An 18812-nucleotide genomic window follows, 5' to 3' on the forward strand; every position below is an offset into this window, starting at 1 on the left:
CTAATTTCCTGTCCCTACCCTTTTTAGGTAACACTGCCCCTGCTGCTTTTAACGTATTCTCTAACTGCAGCTCGAGGGGCCTCCAGGCACCCGTACCTGGGCCCCATCCCCCATCATCTATTTCCCTGTCAAACTCTCCCTCCATTTTACTTCTCTTTTTCTAAATTCTGAGGCCAGCTGGTTTGTATGACGTACGTCCGAGCAACAAGCCTTGTAAGGTGATGGTTTATTAACGGCCAGTCAGTTTGTATGGCATAACACCCGAGCAACTGACCCTTTTGACAAACCAAGCCACTTGTGTTAACACCGCTAGGTTTCAATGGCTCAGACAGATTACGTTATCACCGTTAGGTTTCCTCTGTCTGATTGTCGAGTTTGTCAAGACACCGTTTCATGCACCATTCACCTTTAGACACCTCAGAATTTTATTCTTCCCACAGCCCGCTTCTCCTTATTTCTCTCAAACAAATACAAAACACACAAAGCACGTTAAAATCTTCACAAACTTTTTCAAAATGCACTTATAGAAAAATACCTCAGGAACCCTGTTCCTGTACTCTAGTATAGGGGACTCTAGCCCCAAACAGACTTCAAGAATTTATGAGGAGTATAACCTCAAGGGACTCTAACCCAACTCCGTAGAGTATACTACTTTAGGGGACTCTAACCCCAAACAGACTTCAAGAATTTATGAGGAGTATAACCTCAAGGGACTCTAACCCAACTCCGTAGAGTATACTACTTTAGGGGACTCTAACCCCAGGGACTCAAACCCAGTAGAATTCGGGGTGTCTTCACCTCCCCGGGACTCTAACCCAGCAGCCTCTCAGGCTTCCGGTTCCTCGTCAGGCAACCGGTGGGGTCCGCCACGACCAAAGACAGTCTGTTTTATCCTCTTTTATATTCACTTTTCTCTTATAATTTCACGCAGTTATCAACATTAACTCTTATCGTCTTTTGCTGATTCAATCACCAGTTTCAGGACAGGGCACGTTGTTTTAAAATATTCAATGTGCAGAGTTTGATAAAACAGGTTCTGCTTACCTCTGTGTTAACGTGCCGGCTCGTGTCCCGTCTCTGTCACCGTGAAGGAATCTTTTATCCGAATGAACTCCGTCCTCTCCTCACCACATCCCGGACGAGCCCCCAAAATTGTTGAGGTAAACCTGTGCCTCTTTCCGAGTCCGTTGATGCAGTGAAGGAGGAAGACAGATGCGACGATATAAAAATCAACACAGTTTTATTTGCGCAGTTTGCAAAGTGCGGAGAGCAGTTCAGTACAATGCATGCGAACAGCACAAAGTACGGAAAAGCTCTGTCTTTGTCTAGGAGTGTGATGTTATATACACTTGTATTCAGTCTCCTCCTTATGAGATGTGTGTGCGTCAATATCTTGTCTCTTCCTCTATGTATGTGCGTGTGTGTGCCTGTATAAGGAGTTACTTTCAGAAGACCGTTGTGTGTGCGTTCCTAGTTTCACCACATGTTTTTCTCAGAGATATCTCCTTATAAAGCTGCTGTTCAAGCACAGAAATGAGCAAGCCGGTTATACATGATATCACCTTATACAGCTATCCTTACTCACAGGAACTTCTGAGGCAAACGCATGCACGTCACTCGTAGCTCACATAGAAAAGCACGATCGGCTTGAAACTTGTCTCATGGAAATGGAAATGCCTTCAGGGTTCACAAAAAAATCCAACAGACAGTTGCGACAGGCTGATTACAACCACACATTTACAGAATGGTCAAATTATCGTATTTTTGGGGGATTGTTGATCGTACACAGGGCAAAATTATCTTACAAATACGACAATTATCGTACACCTAGCAACACTGTCCGATGGTCTCCAACCGGAGCAAGATATCCCATAATGCATTGCCAAATATTTTCTGGGCTGCCAGTAAGGGATGGCAGACAGACGCCGAATGAATGTTTAAACTTGAATATAAAATGAATAGATATGGTTGCAGGTTTATCTAGAAAATTGACATAGGTCGTTTAATAAGTAAAGCTTAATTCGCCATTTATTAATGATGTCTAGTACAGTGTGTGAATAAAAGCTGAGTGAATCTGACTACTCAGACACAACTGGATTACTGTTATAATTGGCATTGATATTAGACATTATAAATTCATATTCTGTATTTTCCTAAATAACCTATGTTCCTAGCTGGTACTTTTCCACTCTGCTCATACTGCACAATCGATGACCTTAAAAGGGTCCAAGACTTTAGAATGACATAAACAACTGGGTCAGACAAAATATCTCTAGTAGAGTAGATAGGTCTGGTACATTAGATCCACGCCTAAAACAGCACTCACACATACACACATTATTTATCACATCCAAAGAACACAACAAGGACAGCAGCTGGCCTGATCATGGCACTGAAGACTGGCCAATTATACTCTGACAAGTGTGAAAACAACTTCTGTGAGATAAAGCTGAATATAAATATGAAATGTTTCCGGATAACGGGGCTCGGCCTGACGGATTTCCTGCGGGAGCTCTGGCACTCCGAGTCCAGCGCTGCAATATACTCTACTTGTGACCACTAATAAATACTTTTTTAATAAACGATTCCTCCAGCTTGTTCTTGAGCTTCCAATGAAAAAATCGGGAGAGACTGGGAGAACCCCCAGCGATCAAGAGCACAGAGTAAAAGATTCTGTGTAGAAGCTTCTTGGTCGGGTCCAACACTCGGGCATGGCGCCATTCACCCAGTCTGATTAACACGTGAAATACCTGAATATGTCACAAACCTTTGTTAATAAGTGGAAAACATGTAAACTCGGCTCATTGGGGTCGGTGTTATTTGACACGTTGACGAGAAGGCTGAAAAAAAAAAAAAAGTTCCAAGAGAAGACGAAAAAAGAGGGACAGATAGATTTGTAAACTGAACGAGAGAAATGCAAGAGAGAGGAATGTTTGGAGGGCGTGAAAGTGCTCCTCCGCAACTGAGTGATTTCTCTATGTTTTCAAAACAGGCAACAGGCAGTAGGAATCAAGCAACAGCAAAGCTAAAGGAGGCAGGTTTATTCCAGAAAGCAAGGGCAGATAAAGACGAAAAAAAAGAACATTTCTTGCAGACTGTCAGCATTTTTTTTTTGGAGAAGTTAAATTCTCTATTCAGACGCAGTCCTCTGCACACCTAACACAGAATTTTCACCAATTCTGAGTTAATATTCATCATCAGTATTTATATTTGATCTCATTAAACCATTTAACTATTTAACTGCAGCAGATCTATGAATCAATCGATCTGTTATCTTAACAGAGCAGCAAAGTGCTTTACAGAAAGGTTTAAAGTGAGTTAGATTATTAGGAAATTAACAAAAACACGGCAATAAAAGGCACAACGAGAGTCAGATATCACCGATGAGTTTCTTAAAGAAGAAAACTCTAAAAGAAATTTAAAGACAGCTGCGCTGCAGTAAGTCTGAGTCATAACAAGTCAAGTCAAGGTTTGTTTTCATGGCACATTTAAAAACAGCCACAGCAACTAGAGAGCTGTACAGCTGAACAATATATTAATACTATTAGCAAATTCTAACCCTGCAGATAAATATTAATTAATCTAACTATAAACATTGAATAAATTAGTGAAATAAAAACAAAAACAGTGTTTACAGTTAAAGACATGCCTCTATACCAGACATGTGTCACTGGAAAAGGAAAGGCTTTGTGACCTCAGCAGGCACCCCGGTTAAACACTTGAATAAATTACTCGAACTATATTATGCCATACTTGAACCAAAACAAGTTATTATAGTCAAGTGCAGAGGACATCAAAAGGGAGATGGGAGAGTAGCGAGAGGCAACAATGCGGCAGATAAGGCAGCAAAAACAAAAGCAGGGTATACTGCATTTAACCAGATATCTCAGAAAACATTGGAGGAAAAATCACAACGAGAATTATGTTTAGAAAACATTAAAGAACTTCACGAAGCAGCGGCACCGTCTGAAAAGAAAGCATGGAATGAGAAAAAAAAAAAAGATTCCACAGGACTCTGGAGGAATCATGAAGGCAAAATAGTTGCTCCAACTGGACTACTAAATTTGCTATGTCAAGAAGCACACAGGCTCAACAGGCTCACCCCTTGTTGTACTACAATATGGAAACTTGTGTGAATGTGAAACAACAGAATAACACGGTGATGAGGATATCTCAACAGGTTACAGAAATACTCACCAAGGAACAGGACCAGGAAAGTGAACAAACTTAACTGGTCCTCTCCTCTATGGACAGGACGCGGAAGCTACAACACATTGTGTAAAGGTATGGTTGACTGAGAATAGACTGAGTAACTGGATCCACAAGGATCACTGTACTCAGGCTCAAGATCCTGCCGGAAGAACATTAACTGAGGTCCGGACTGACTTAGGAACCTCACCTACTGACAAAGACTAGACCACGGGGACTAAAACTCTATCAGAGACTGAACGGACCACTGACTATGAAACCAAAGGAAAACACCACTGTGGAGACTAGACTGTAGAACCACAGTAGCAGAAACAATAAAGGTTACAATAACTAATTTTCACACCTCTCCTGTGTGCAAGTCAGACATTAAAAGCTAAAGTTACAAAGAACTACAACAGTAATCTGGACACACCCTCTCTTCCCACCACTCCACACCAGGTGACTAAAAGATCTCTGAAAAATGGCAACAATCCACTTCAATTGCAATTTATTGAGAAACAAAATGGTATGGTACAATCCAATCTGTGCTCAGTCATGACATGTTGGTCGAACGAAAAAGATATGAATGGGATGAATAAAATGTTCTGTGAGAACGTTTTAATCATGTGTTCTGGTTCATTCGAGAAATTACACAGGAGATGACCCAAGTTGTTGAATGTGGTGCACTTAATCAATCAATCAATCAATCAATCAAACTTTATTTTTATAACACTTTTCATACAAGAAAATGTAACACAAAGTGCTTCACAAGATAGAAGAAAATAAAACAAAACAGTGAAACCCAAGGCCACATACACACACACACACACACCCACATACATCCACACATACTGGAAGGAAGAAGTAAAGATTAAGTAAAACATAATAAACTGAGGCAGAGCTGCTCAAAGTAAGGTAAAGCACAGAGCTTTGAACTGCAGGATTAAAGGTCTAATTCATGTCAAGAAAAAACAAGAAGGATCCTGAACAATTTAGCTAACATTCCAAAACTGCTACGAGCAAAGAAAAATATTACAAAATAATATCAAGAATCTGGGCCCTTAGGTCAAAGCATGCATGCAAGATAACAGTGATCAATAACCAACCAAAGATCTGATGTCTGGCAACACAAGCATGATGCTGTGGCACTGCTAAGGAAAAAGTTAGCAGCACAAGGCCACATGGCTCATCTAAAAGATAAATAAATGAGGAATTAAGACAAATAGAAAAATAGAATAAACCTTTGTCTTTGATTCTAATTTGTATGGAAATATGTTATTGTATCATGTGATGTTATAAGAAACTCTGATGTCACACTGTTGGTACCACATGAAGTGTTTCTAATTCAAATGGAGCAGAAAAAAGTTAATGCTGATCCTGAACTGTCTGTGGATGGCTCAGCATCACGAAACACAGCCACTGGTAAGAATTAAATAGAATTTAGTGTAAAGTAACAAGTGAGAATTAAGCAGATCATGCTGAAATTTTATCAAAAGCACTCTGAGCTTAATTAAGAGGACAGACAATATTTATCCCAAAAAGGTTAATCAGTTACTCATTGAGAAGAAATGGCTGCTTTCTTGATGCTGTGCTGCTCCCAAAATGAAATCTAACCACAAACATTTCTGTCCTGCAGCAGCAACACAGGAGCAGAAACTGCAGTGGAAGAGTTCAGCAGAACTAACATACGGATGAGACTAAGTCTCATCGGGGGGGTGGAGATACAACAATTAATCATAGTTTACTAACACTTCTCAAGTTTTTCCCAAAATTCTGTGAGTCGTTGTCTTCCTTTTGTCTTTTGTTCTATGTTGTCTTGTGTTTTGTCTTTGTCTTGCTGTGTTCTCTAAATGGTTTCAAGTTTCTCCACAGAAAAAGTTGATGGTACTGGATTTCTCATTAATGCTGTACAGCAGGTTGGTGAGTCTAAAGGTACTGTCCTAAAACATGGTTTCTATCAACTGGCCAGTTGTTTTGTTTTTCATTTAATTTATTTTTATTTTATTTTGTTTTATTTTTTTTTCGGTTTATTTATTTGTTTTTGTTTGGGGTTCATATGAAAACTTAATTGGTCGACCAATGAATACTGGGATTAAACCTGTTAAAAGGGAATTCCTGAATATAGAACATTGTGAAAATGACATGTTGTGCTGCTCGGTTCTCTCCTGCTAACATTCATCCACAGCTTAAATTAACTGCATCGGCAGCAGAACCTCTACAGGACTCACAGCCAAGTGACTGACAAGACATCAGTCTGAAATTCTGGGAGGCACGATCATCATGCCAAGATAATGGTTGAACAACCACACAACCTTCAACCACTGTCAACAAAATAATCTGAATTATCTCCTGAATTGTCCCAGAGAAAAAGATTAGTTAGGGAAAACGGGTGGTAAAGACCCCTTTGTGGAAGTGAAGTGCTGGTAACCTCTCCTTCCCAGTTAGCTCAGACTGCTGAACTGAGGTTCAGCCAGAAGGACAACCAAACACCAAGCAGTGACAGGATTGGACCAGAAGACACTGAGCTGCACTACACCACTCTGCACAATGTTATCATAAAATTTTCACTCAAAAGAAATTGTCAGTTTTTACACTATCATTACTCATCTGTTCTCAACAGGGTCATATCTTCATATTCACATCCTGTTTAAATGTCTGTATTGTTTTGTGTTTTGTGATGTTCCTCTTTAGTTTAATGATTTTAAGTAGACCAATTACTAATCATAGCCAATCACACGTGTCCATTGCCATTGGTGTGAATCGGCTGTTCGGAGCGGGACCTTAGGCACTGAAAGGTAATTAAGTGGTCGGTCGCCAAGGGGGAATGGGGCCATAGGAGAATTTTCCCGGATATCAGCCATCAGGTTTTTCGCTCCTATTCGCTGCGAACAGTTGAACAGTTACCTGATGGTGATGTTAATTGCCTTAAGCACTTTTTGAGTTTCAATATTTTATGAATTGTTGTAGCTTAGTTAATGATTGTTATGTGTTGTGATGGTACTTATGGGTGAGCAGGGTCTTGCCACTGCTTAAACCACATATAGTTTTGGGCCAAAATGAACTAAGATTCTACACAGAGATTGGGTTCGGGGCCACACACACACACTAATTTTAAGACATATTGAAACATTTATTGATTTATTCCTTGCATACACGTACAGGCGTGATACTTATAGCTTTTATGAAATGTGCTCATTGCAGAGTTATGATCAGTTGAGTAATGAAGGTTGAACTATTCTGGGAAAGAGGTTCTGTTCCCAGCATCATGATAAACACTCCTGATACAGAAAGGTTTAGCTAACGCATTACAATTATTTTACACATGCATATGCAATGAAAGCTTGCTTGCTGCTGATAATCGCAAAGAAGAACAGCTTACACATAACAGCTCACATAATGAAGGGGGGATAACAAGAATCTCCTGTCTGGTTGTGCTGCACCTCAAGGTCGGTGGCCACTTGCAGTTTGGGGACCTGCTAAGTTGGCTGCCGCTAACAGGTGTTACACAATACAGAATATAACAGTCCTACCTCATTTAGTTGACATGATTAAATCATGTCAAAAGGGGGAGTTGTTATAATTGGCTTTGATCTTAGACATTATAAATTCATATTCTGTATTTTCCTAAATGTTCCTAGCTGGTACTTTTCCACTTTGCTCATACTGCACAACAGATTACCTTAAATGGTCCAAGACCTTAGAAGGACATAAACAACTGGGTCAGACAAAACATCTCTATTAGGGCAGATAGGTCTGGTACATTAGATCCACGCCTAAAACAGCACTCACACACACACACATTGTTTATCACATCCAAAGAACACAACAAGGACAGCAGCTGGCCTGAGCATGTCACCCAAAACTGGCCAATTATACTCTGACAAGTGTGAAAACAACTTCTGTGAGATAAAGCTGAATATAAATATAACATGTTTCCGGATAACGGGGCTCGGCCTGACGGATTTCCTGCGGGAGCTCTGGCACTCCGAGTCCAGCGCTGCAATATACTTTACTATGTGACCACTGATAAATACTTTTTTAATAAATGATTTCTCCAGCTTGTTCTTGAGCTTCCAATGAAAAAACCGGGCTAACAGCTGCTTGTTTCCTCCTCTCTCCCCCTGCTTTTTCTGCCTGTGCTTTTATAAAAGTGCTGCTCTGTTCTGTTAATAAACCCTTTCAGTTTACAGCCTCTGAGGCTGTTTTTACTTCTCAGAGCATCCTGAAAAGGATCATGAGGCCGATGCCAGATAGTGAGGATGAGCACAGCAGCCTGGAGGAGACGTGCAGCTCAGGCTTTCTGAGAGACCACACTGAAAATGCTCAGATTGTAAATGTTCTCTCAGAGAAACAGACCTGAACAATGTTCATCTCCTAAAGCTGCTGCTGATTCTTCACACTGACTCCATATTTCTGAAACCTGGTGGTGGAAAATCTACCCGGTAACATGATGGAAACATTGTTTTATTTTACCGCAGAAAGACCAGTTTCTTTTTACAGGTGAAGCAGAGATTATTTGATATTTGGGTAAACTTGAGAAAGTTCTGCTGTTCAGCATCTTATTGGCAGCTTTAAATACTTCTGACTGTGTCTCTGTGGGCTCCTCTCAGGAACTGCACCAACTCCTGAAGCTGTGGACAGGTTGGAGTATACCTCCCCAGCACCTGTATGCAGGAGTTCCTCCTGAAATGACCACGCCTGTAGCCTCAGCCTGCAGGACCTGCTGAAACTGCCTCTGAAGAGCCAAAGCTAGCAGACATTCAGAGAAAAGCTCCAAGCGTCTGTTAGAAGTACAGACTTTGGCTTTGGAATGATCTGATGTGAATAATGTGAGAAACTGAGCGTCTTTAAGTTGAACATTTCAAAGTTGTAGCAGTTAGTCTGTTCCTCTGTTTCATGCTGCTCATTGAAGGCTGTGGAGCAGTGAGCCATGTTAAGGCTTTACCTCATTAACTGGAAGTGTGTGAGGTTGGTAACAGTTCAGGAGAACTGAGAACAAACATTTCAATCTGAAGTTTTAGTTACAAATGTTAAAGTTTGGTTAATAAAGACGATTGAACATGAAGTGTTTGGTGCACTTTTCCATCCAGCAGTGTGTGAACGTTGGTGAACTCGTCCAGTTCTGCTGTGGCTGCATCAGCTGCTGTGGTGCGGCTGCATAGATGTGGAGTGCATCCATGAAGGGAACATCGGGGTCAGGTGACCTGGCCATGTTCTCGCTCAGGTGTCCTTCAAGCTGCACTTGGGCTCCTTCAACTCGGTCCGTTTCACCTCCGAGGTCATCAGAGCCGTGTGGTCCATCCCAGTCAGTCCCACAGTCTGCCTCCACCTGAACACAAATAAAACACCATCACAGTTTTAAGCTTATTCAATAGTTTGTAGGCTTTCTGGAGACTTAAACAAAAGCTTTGGCATCTTCAGATGTTTCACTGAAACATTTTCAGTTGCAGTTTTAAACTGAAGCTATGAAATCAGTTCTCCTCAGTATAAATATTAAGTTCTGTAATCTAGCCAAATCATTTTAGGCCTTTTAAATGTATCATTTAAATAGTGGCTCCTGATATGATGCACTCAGCTGTTTTAACACACCTGATCAGGATCCTGAAGGTGTCTGAATGATGTCCAAAGCTGGTGGGGAGACTGGCTGCCTGCTGCTCTCAGGCCGTGAAGGTTCCAAGCATCCATGAAGAAGGCAAGTTGCCTCTGCAGATGAGGCAGAAAAGCCCAGTGGAGAGCAAAGAGATGACTCATCATCAGGGGTCAAAGCCCTTCTCTCTCCAGGCTGAGAAACAGAGTATGGAATGGGTCAAGGACTGGAATGGAAACATCTGTCCATCAGCGTTCTATCCTGGAAGAACAAGAGACATGATTCAGAGAAACATTCCAAGCAGGAAGAGAAGATGTTTCTGCTCTGAATTAGAACTTCTAGCTGCTGGATGTTATGACTCTACAATGAGGAAACTGATGCTCATAAGTTCAGTGATGGCTTTAGAAATGTGTGTCCAGCCTAATCTGGTCTTGGTGGAGCACTCGCCTGAAAAACTAAGTCTGAAAAGGTTTGATGCTGCTGCAAATACAAACAGTTCCAACACAAGAAATAAGAAGAAGGAAAACATGTCTGAAGGTCTTTCCCCCTCAAATATACTTTACATTTAGTAAATATGAAAAAACAACAGGCTCTGAAGCAGATGACAGATGTCATTCATGCTTTGTTCAGTGTTTTCTGTCAGTAATGGAGGACAAAGCAGAGTTTGTGAATGAGGCCAGTGAGAGTCCTGCAGAGGAACAGCAGGATGAACGTTGGGGAATAATAACACTCGTTATGTGCTCTCCTGCAGAGCTTTTCTCATAATACATCGCTATGGAAACCTCACCGTTGGTTACGGACACTCCTTCCAGTAACGTGTGAGTCTGGGTTCTCTCCTCGCTGTTCCACCATGAAATGGGCGACCTCAGTATTCTCAGCAGCCTGTCAGAGCGCACAGGTGATGGCAAACCAGACGTGTTGATGGCACCAAGGAAGCTCTCCAGCACTGGAGATGCTCCATTGTTTGTTGCAGCAGACAGATGAACAGTTAAACGGCTGAAGCATCTATTCCAGCGTGAAGGACAAAGAAAAAGAAGATCTAATGCATCAGATCTAAATCTGAAGAAGGTTCATTCACAGCTTCTTTGACACAAAGCAGAGAGACTGCACTGATGCAGCTTACAGAGGACTTTCACATAAGGATCCACTTCATATCAGACTCACTTTGCAGCAGCAGTCCCCTGGCATGAAGGAATGATTTCATCATTCTGTGTCCTGTGTTTGGGGGACTTAGTTGGATTTCTGCAAAGACGGCATCCAGCTCTGCGTCACTCAGTCAGAACAACATGTCCGCCCTAAACCCCAGGAACTCCACCCGGGGAGTCTTAGGGTCGCTCAGGTTAGAATTCCACACTAAGACAGACGTGATTTCATGTAGATCTCATGGACAGAGCTCGCTGCCAAACATTCCCACAATGCACTTGGGCCTAACAGGTCTGGCAGTCTTTCCCAGCAGTAGCTCCACTGACCTGTATGAACTGCCTTTCTGAGCTAAAATCATCAACTGGTTCACAGCTACGAGCCCTTAACTCACTGAACAAACTACAGCTGCAGCAGTGTTGTTCAGGCTGTTCACAGCAGAGTTAAACTGCAGTTTAACTCACTGATGACAAGGTCTTCTCCTCCTGCCTGATCCCATGAAGATAAACTCCTCTGACACACTGATCCACCTCCACACCTTCAGCACCACATTCACTGAAGAACCTCTGCATCCTGCACTCTGCTCAGTTCATTCCTCTGTATCTTTATAGAAAGTGTCTTTCTGTCTGAGAAACACTCAGTGTTGAGCAGAAAGTTCACTCTGCACATACCTGCCTCTTTCATTCAGAAACACAAGCGTCGCTTTTAAGATACTTTGCCTCTTCACATAATGTGTCCATGGGGTGTTCATGACAGGCAGAGACACAGATGCAGCCCATACTGAGGTTAAAAAATGTGCGACATCTAGTGGTTGTTAGGATAACTGCACGTGAAAAGAAAAATGATGGCCATGACATAACTATTTATTATTTTTTATGTTTATGTTCTTTTTTTATTCTTAACCACGCTTGTTTTCTAATAATAGTTTTTTCGTATAACTAATCATTTAACCAAGTGAAGCTATTTTCTAAAACCAACCGGAAAGTGACAATGTTTGAAGTGAACTTGTTTGTTTACGTGTAACCATGGCAACCAACAAAATGGCGTCAGTGCGGGGGAGAGTAGCGTTATTTGAACATGCGTTTTAGACTATACTACTTTTGTTTTGTGACTCTGACCAGGTGATGTTATTGCCTAAATCCAAGTATGAATTGATAAAAATGTGTTAAAGGAAAGTCTTGATATGTTCTTAAAGAACTTGACACAAAGTCAGTTGGTTAACAGATGAGTTCAAAGGCATTCAAAGGGGCGCTACAGATGCCAGCAAAAGCACAGGTGTGTCTGCTTGTATGAACATTGGACATCACATCAGTGATGTAAGTTGCTGCACTGTAGAGATTTTTGTGGAGCCCAGGAGGAACACCTGCTCAAAGTTAATGCACCCCGAGCCTCGGGGCTGTTGTAAGATTAAAAAAATGGAGTCCCAAAGCTGTAAGCTCTGGACTCCAGGTGGTGGCTTAATGTCTTCCCCATCTGTCAGGGCATCCTACCGGCCACTTCACCCAGAGGAGAGGAGCGAGACACCGGCCAGCCGCCTCGATCCAGGACCGACGGAAGCCGCCCAGGGAGGCTTCGGCGTCGGTCCTGGACCGAAGAGCCGGCCGATGTCCCACCCAGCACGCTCCAGGCCAGGACAGTCTATCAGACTCCATAACTACCACCTGTATCACTGCAGGAGGGGCAGAGCCCACTGCAGAGACCCTGGAAGGAGTCTGATAGAGAGGCGACCCTTCACGGCTCCTCGAGGGAACGTGTAGGATTAAACTTTCAGTCGTCCTACTGGCCCTATTTATATGATTTCTACGTTCGAAATATGATCACATGACCAGTAGACACCGTCACTGTTGCGCCAGTTATTACCATATATGGAAAAAAAGAACTCACAGAACCTTCCATAAATGGAAATCTGCAAACGTCAAACGAATATCCCCAAAATAGGGGTCAATCAGTGACATGATTGGTCACGTGTGCAGGTGAGGTTGGACGTGCATGCGTCACCCCAGCACCTCCATGCTCCATGGAAACATGGATCAACATTAGCCTCTCAAGCCAATTCTGTGGTAAAATAGAGGAAACATGTGGTTCCAGCACATATAGAATTGGGATAAATGTGAAAAGTAAGTGAAACACTGATGCTAGATCATGTTTAACAGCTTTAGCCCATTAAATACACATCTCTTTTAAAGGTTAACTGTTCTGGCCAAATGCTTAATAATACTTTATTTGTTTTATTCCATAGGATATTGTTTTGTCCTTCTTGTGGATTCAGCCTTGAATCAGTTCATGTGGCAAGGACATCAGATTATTGAGTCCTGATAAGACAACTGAAGGCAGTGTTTAAAAGACATTTTAAATTGGACTTCACAGTATAACTACACATTCATTTGAATACATGATCTCTGAACAACAAGATTATCATTGATCCACTGACTCTCTTAATGAAATCTGATTACACTGTGAATCAGGAAGCACAGTAAGATGTGCAGTGGAGTCATTACACAACTCTGGGAGTTTAAAAGAGAAGCAGAGGCAATCACACTTCCAAAAGAATAAAACACCACTGAAAATGTTCCACTTTGGCAAAGGTGAAAGGTTGGGAAAGCCAGCAATTTGGTCCACTTCAAACTTTGTGTCATGACAGCTTTCTGATACCATTTCTATTTAGAATTCCAGAGGTCCCATTTTTAGATTGAGAATGCTTCGTCATTGGAGAGCCTGCAGGACCTGATCGTACACAGCAGCACCATGCTGCAGACTGCAGGGTGTTTTAAACGTGTTGGGTCAATGGAGGAAAAGCATTCAGTTATCAATGATTCCCTTCGGTGGTATTTAGTTTATAGGAACCACACAGCAGTTGAAAGGTAGTTTATTTTATTACTCTTACCCAGAAAGAGTAAAACATGTGACTGCCTGTTAGTTAATATCCTCTGTATTATTGCATTATAGCTTCAAAGATGGACTTGGCAGCTTGCAGTTTGTCACAGCACTGCAGCAGTATCCTACAGTCCTGACCCCTGTTCTGTCACTCAAGTGAAAAGTTATCTGCCACAAACACGGAAAACTTATTCCAACCCCAGCTTAGTCCTGCCTGAAGTAAGAAGAGGAAAACAAGAAGTTTGTGGGCAGACTGCCTTCTGACTGCGAAGGTTGGTCAGTTTAATCTTTATCAACATAAAATATCATCCCAAGTCTTGTTTTAGATTGACATTTTCAGTAAATTAGTCCAAATGCTTTCTACTTTTAGAAGGAGACACTTCAGTGACCCTGGAGGAGATCTTCATGCTTGCCACAGGTGTAGCAGGCAAACCTCCTGCTGGCACGGATCCTGGAGCGTCCCTTCAGCTCCTCACCAGTTCAAACTACCCCATGGCAAATACATGTGCCAACACATTAAAGCCGCCTGTCTCCGATAACTACAACAGCTTTAAAGCCAACACGAACTTTGGAATTAAGAATTCCCGCTTTGGATGCTTTTAAACACACTGAACTATGAACACCTGAAATGTCCCAAAAGAAAAAGGTTTTGTTCAGGTTGGAGATGTTAAACACTCAGCTTTAAACTCCTGTTTAAACCTCTGTTCTGTCTTCTCTTTTTAAAATCTACAAGGTGCCGGTGTTCCTCTGTGCCGGAGGGTAATGCATAAGAATAAAATGTTTTGCCATCCCAGTTTATTTGTCTAAATGTGACATGAAGATAAAGTTCAGCCATGTTGTTCAGAGTGATGTAGTTCTCTACAGCAGACTGCCACTGAAGAGATGGTGTCAGACCACTTTGTCTCTGTGGTTCTTCAAAGGGATGCAGGTCATCGTCCCCAACAGTAACTGGTGGTGCTGCTCAGGGTCTGTGAAGATGCTGAGAATCCACAGTTCATCCCATTGAATCTGGGAAGAAAATACAGAAAAACAACCAGATTTACTTTGTTTTCTCTCAAAGTTTAAATGTTGTTGGCGTTCCCTGCCAGTGATTGGCCAGATTTAGTCAACAAGACTCGTATGCAGAGACACCACAAGACGACATGATAAAAGCTCAAATACACCATCAAATAAATATTAGAACTAAAGTGATGCTGACTGAAGCATGAGTGTAAATTCTCAGACGTAATGACTGATTTTAAAGTAACAGCTTCAAGGAAGAATCTATTTTCTTTTTTTTATATATAATTTAAAAAAAGCTCTCTGGTCCATATACTGTTTTCTGAGCTTTTACAGCCTCGGTCCAACCTCAGGTTAAACTCATGTAACCATGATTTTCCTGTGAATGCTTCATGTAGATGTAATAAAAGGTCATCCTGTTGTTTTTGCTTTAACATGGTTTGCAGTGTTCACCTGTGAGACAAATGATACATCACCTCTGCTCATCCAGATGTTCAGTTAGACTGCCGAACAGCACGGATAACGTGAGCGTTCCAGTGGTGCTTGTATTCGTTCAGTTCTTTCTGTCGCGCTCCCAGACGGCTGTATCGCAGCAGCCTTGTGTGTTCGTAGCTGCTTTTGAACAGATGCTTCTCCCTCAAGTCACCAAACAGATCCATCCAAAACTGTGTGTGAGTATGCAAACACACATTTTATTCTGAGGAAATATATCACCTTCCTCCTGTAAAATACAGCTGAATTGCTGCCTGTTGTGTTTTAAGTAGTTTATTATGTAGAAGACATTTAAAATCTTAAGCAGGAACTGAATTGATTCAACATAAAAAAAAACACCAAGTAAAAGCGAGCATTGCCTTCATCAGCACAGTCATCTACAGTAAATACAAAAGTGTGATGTGAAGTAGATAATCAGTGAAGAATGAATACGAGATAAAAACCTTTGTTTGCCAAAGCAGGACCGCCAGCCTTCAGTTCACTGCTCAGATGCTGAAGTGCCATACATGTGACTTCTGGCTCCTGCAAATGCATCTCTGTGCGCTGATCTTAAGGAACGATGAAGTGCTGCCATCAGTCCATTTTCTGCCACAGTCTGTGCGGCGGCGTATTGGAAAAACTCAAAGCTCAGCGACACACTCAATGTCATTATGAGCACCGACACCAGGATCATTGTTGGACTTTCCACATGTGAGCCACATCATTTTTGTTGAGAAGCCATCGATACGGCCACTTCAGGCAATCCCAAAAGGTTTCAGTTTGTCGTTCCCACCAACAAGCCACACTGAACAATACTCTATTCCAGATGTGTCAGGTTCTCTTATTGTGTTCATCACATCACATCTTCTGACTGTAAAAGAGTACTTTTGTTTCAGAGGCTGCCACATCGCTCTGTAACCTAAAAGCTGCCTGATCCCTGAGGTTCCTCAGAAAAAGCTGCCTGCACAGCAGCAACTGGAGCGTAGTTCGTCCTCTCGGTCAGGTCTGCATTTTGTATTCTTCTTTTGAAAGTGCTGACACTCACTGAAATGTTGTGCTTGGCTGCCAGTAAGTCCAGCATGATTTCAGAGGCAGGGTCCTCTGTGAAATACTTGTGGATAAGTTCATCCACCACGGCTGCTTCAGGACCTGATGGATGAATATATGAAAACACCACATGAGAAAAAGTAGATCCACTGCATTTACACTCTTTGGTGTCAAGTTTTAAACAATTATTGATTAACAAAATAAGAAACTGAATATTGTTAATGATTCACTTAGATTCTCATACATTTAGTGTTCATCCCAGTAGCTAAAACGCAGCAGAGTTGGAAACCTTGCAAAATGTCACCCGAAGTAGTGGGATTTGACATTTTATTTTGAGGGTGCCTCTCTGTTTTTCTGAATGTATTATTCTTCATCTGTTGCATTTAACATAGTTTGCATGTTTTGAGTTTCAGCCATACCTGGGTGGTAATCTCAGTGATAATTCACAGTACAATGAAGAAATCCATAATCTTTAAGAAGATGATCAAAATATACCTTCCTCTTGAAGATTTCTGCAGCATGAGCCACAGTGTGACAGGACAGGCTGAAGATTTATTCCACAAAATGGACAAAACATCATCTGGTAAAATACAAAGGGGAAAGGACTTTTAGCTTACACATGATGGTAATTTGCTGTGTAAAGTTGATAAACTAATACTCATCTCACTGATAAAACAGTGATAACAGCACAGTTAATAAACATGATCCAGCATCAGTGTCTCACTTCCTTCTCAAACTTTTCCTAATTTCCCTCTCTTTATCCATTAAAACCTGAAAACTGCCCAATTGCATTGTGGCTTGTTGTGTTGCTTTTGTATTCCTTGACACTTCAGGGCCACCGTAGAGACCGCCTGGGAATACCAGCTGCTGTATTCGTGGCACCTCATTTAAGTCAGTCTGTTCTAACAGTTTCCAGCAGTGCTCAGCTCACAGACTTCATCTGTCTGAATTCTTCTGGAAAACAAACACAAATTTTATTCTCTCACCTTCTCAATTCTCTGTATTGTTGAGGATGGTGAGAAGGGAAGAGTGAGGGGTTTCCTCCGAAAGTCCACTGTCATCTCCACAGTGTTGAGCGGGTTCAGCTCCGGGTGGTTCTGACTGCCCAGAGGACCAGGCTGGACCCTGCTTGGCTTCCAAGATCAGGTGTGTTCAGGGAGGTGTGGCTGTAAGCAACAGTCACTGTGACAAATATGGATTATATAGGTGCTGGAACCATGTTTCCTCTATTTTAAAACAGAGTTTATTTGAGAGGCTGATGTTGATGGGTGGCATGTTCTTCTCTCACATGTTGGTTCTCTTCAGCTGGAAATGAGACTCTCAGATAACTTAGTGTCTGTCAACCTCTTCTGTTTCCTGTGTGTAGTTTTGTGTTCAGCGTCACACAGAGAGACTGAGGCTGCTTAATTCAATAATATATGTTGTTTCTGCATCTATAAAAACCTTGTTTGCGATCACTTCTCTCGCTTATGGCCGTACTGCCCTGAACACACCTGACCTCATCTGATCTCAGAAGCTAACCAGGATTGGGCCTGGTCACTTAGATGGGAGACTGCCTGGGAACAACAGGTGCTGAAAGCTCTTTTGCTTCTCTACAAAAACCAAAGAGGAAGCTGCCGTCCCATGGAACTTCATATGAAGTTGGAAATTATTTTAACAACTTTCCCATTTTTCTCCAAAGACTGTGAATGAGAGCACACACAAATCATGGCATCTCATCTAAGTCAATCTGTTCTAACAGTTTCCAGCAGTGCTCAGCTCACAATGACTTCATCTGTCTGAATTCTGAGAAGTTAAAACATTTATAAAAAGTATTCTATCGAAATAATACCAAGAAAACTGATCTTTTCCTGATAAGTTCAGGAAACTTTAGTGATATTAAGTAACTTCCCTCAAACAGATCAGTCAACATGTCTGTACTGAAGTTACTGCATAAAGTCTCATATTATATTTAAAGTCTACTTTCATCAACTAAAAAGAGGTTGAGAAACAGTCAATTCAAAGACATATAGATTCACTTGCTGTGTCTTTAAAGTTTGCTGCTTATACACAGGTGGCTTGAAGAAATATTTTAATAGATTAAATGATGGACCCCATAGAGTTTAGTCCCCAGAATGACCGAGATCATACATTTACAAGCACATAACATGTTCCTTAATATTACTTTACTTCTTTTATAAATACTACTTGGATATACTATATAGCAGAGTGTTAAAGCTGTTTCTCCTGGTTTCTGTGGTGTGTGACTTCCTCTCAGGAACACAGACAGCACGCAGACACATGTGACATCATGAACAGAGAAGGAATATTTCTGTGAAACGTTAAAGCTGTAACGGATCAAATACAGGTGCAGATGAACAGGTTTTCATTGTAATCACACATGATGTTCAATACACACATACAGCAATCTGTTGTATATTTGTACTCTGTTGTGGACTGTGCTGTATCTTTTAAAATGGCTTCATGTTTAATATTCTATAGCAGTGAGCAGTTAATAATGCACAGA

The 18812-nt window shown here is 41.5% G+C and overlaps 1 protein-coding gene and 1 pseudogene across 1 annotated transcript in view; one reads left to right on the top strand and one right to left on the bottom strand.

The window, feature by feature from the left end:
• The window catches only part of LOC140291454 (uncharacterized), a 392957-nt gene that overhangs the window by 14986 nt on the left and 359159 nt on the right, over positions 1-18812 (bottom strand). The window lies entirely within an intron of this gene.
• On the top strand, positions 17772-17887 carry LOC140297179 (5S ribosomal RNA; annotated as a pseudogene).

This window comes from Leuresthes tenuis, unplaced genomic scaffold (genome assembly GCF_036924035.1).
Source record: "Leuresthes tenuis unplaced genomic scaffold, fLeuTen1.0.hap1 SCAF_1, whole genome shotgun sequence".
Lineage (NCBI taxonomy): Eukaryota > Metazoa > Chordata > Actinopteri > Atheriniformes > Atherinopsidae > Leuresthes > Leuresthes tenuis.